The sequence below is a fragment of the Limulus polyphemus genome, unplaced genomic scaffold, assembly GCF_000517525.1.
Source record: "Limulus polyphemus unplaced genomic scaffold, Limulus_polyphemus-2.1.2 Scaffold4151, whole genome shotgun sequence".
In the NCBI taxonomy this organism is placed as follows: domain Eukaryota; kingdom Metazoa; phylum Arthropoda; class Merostomata; order Xiphosura; family Limulidae; genus Limulus; species Limulus polyphemus.
The window spans coordinates 45,222-47,579 of record NW_013669761.1 but is presented as its reverse complement, the minus strand read 5'-3'; positions in this window follow the sequence as shown (position 1 = coordinate 47,579).

Here is a 2,358-nt window from a genome sequence, read left to right as displayed (position 1 = left end):
TACCTGTCTCTGTTGTTCTACCTTTTCATTTAAGTCTTGTAAATCATCAGTGGTGGCTGTTCCAAATAAGAATTTTAGAATACTTCCACCCGTATTTATTAAATCTCGTCTCTGTCTAGTTCTGTCAGATATAGTTACACTATCTTGAATATATTTTAATTCTAGTAATAGTTCACCTATCTAGTCATGATATTGTCTAATTAGTCTTGTAATTTTCAATTAGCCTTTCCTGTAATATCCTAGCTAACTGTAAGATAGCTGTCCCTTGATTTCTCATGTGATATAATGTCACATTCGCTGAACCTTCTTGACTAAAACTGACACAAGTTTTTACATTCAAGGATTTCTCAAACAATACCAACTCTTCCTGTAATCTTATCAGTAACCTAACGTACTGTGGAAATGGTATATCTTCCACAATTATCCATTTATCTCCAGATGATATGAAATTACCCTCTTCAGCAAAAATCACATCTACCTTATTTTCTACTGACATAATACATTCTGTCCGGTTCCAGTTGTTACGTCTGTGTTGGTTTGTTAATTTCCCGTATAATTTATTTCAGATGAAACTTTAGCAATACAAGTCCTTTCTTAAATAAAACTAATTCTTTCTCAATAGAACTTTGCAATACACTTAATTTCCACAGTCACTTAACTTAAACACACGCTATAATTCACAACGATTTACACACTTTACTTACGGCTTGACTCGATTATCTGTCTCTATCTCCCTGTCTGCTATTCAATTATCTCCCCCGCTTTATTTGCCAGTCTTATATATACAAAATAGACGGTGTCTCAAGCCTTCAGGAACCTTCTAGATACTCATTACGTGTTACTTCCGCTGTTGAAACAGTCTTCATCAGCAACAGTATAAGAATCCTAAATAATACGATTAGTTATAGTAATTATATAATATCTAAACATTTAAACATATAACAAATATATCTTATTCTACTTTTATTATTTACAACTTTGCAAGTAGCCTATCATGTTATTAAAGGCATTAATAACACTGGCTTCATAAGATACAGCATTAACTGTATTCACGTTGCTCTTAGATTTGTGTATGACTACTTGTGGATTGAATCGTACTCGTTTCTTTTGTCTGGTATGAGTCACTTCCGGTTGAGTTGATATAGGACCGCGTGATCTAAGGTTGTAATCATGGGTCACTACATCAGCTTGTGTCGTTAATGGGGTACTAGGGATATTATCCTCAGTTACTTGGGCACTATCCTCATTGTTACCACTAGTAACTGGGGTATCTTCTGTTGTTATTAACTTATCACCTAGTATTATGTTATCATCTCTTCCTACGTTTGGTATTTCTGGTTCTGGTTATATTATTTCTTCTTCATCGTAAAAAGATGAATCAAACTCATTCAAGTTATCAGCCTCTTCCATTTCTCTTATCTGTTTCTGCTTTATTAGTTTCTTCATCTACACACTCATACTGATAAGACATAACCTTTTACTTTCTTTAACCTGTTCACGTGTACTAACTGTTTACTTTTTCCATAGATTTCCTGAATTTCAAAATTACCTGGACTAGTCTGTTTTAAGAATCTAAAAGGACCTTTCCATAACTTTGCTAACTTTTTTAGTATTTCCTTTCTTAACTATTGGGGTGAATAACAACACTTTACCCCCTAACTTTATAATCTGTGCTTTTTTATTTACTTGTCCTTCTCTACTTTCAGCAGTTTTAGTTAAATGTTTGTTAGCTAACTCAAATGCTATTTGCATTCTCTGTAGTAATTCTGCCTTATAGTCATAAGCTATCGCATGACTGTTATTCTTAGGAGCTAATATCTCCTGCATGGGTAACATAACATTTCTACCATGCAATGGAAAGAATGGACTTTCCTGAGTTGACTCGTTCTCAGCACTTCTATATGCTAACAGTAACAAAGAGAATCTGCTCATCCCGAGTTTTATGATCTTTCTTACAATATTGAGAGATCATGTCTAACAAGGTTCTATTAAATATCTCAACTAAACCATTAGCAGCTGGATGATAAGCTGTGGTTTTCGATTTTATTCACACCTAACAATTCACAAATTTCCTTCATTAACTTCGAAATAAAGTTACTACATCTATCTGTTAATATATATTGGGGTATACCATGTCTAGCTATTATGTCGTTTACAAAAGATTTAGCTATTGTTTCTGCTTTTTTATCAGGTAAGCATATAGCCTCAGGAAACCTGGTTAAGTAGTCTGTGACTAATAACATGTATTTGTTTCCTGTGTAAGGCGTAGGCAATGGGCCTAATACGCCCATAGCTACTAGCTGAAAAGGTGTCATTAAACTCTGCATTCTTTGTAAAGGAGCGTTCCTTAAATGCGGA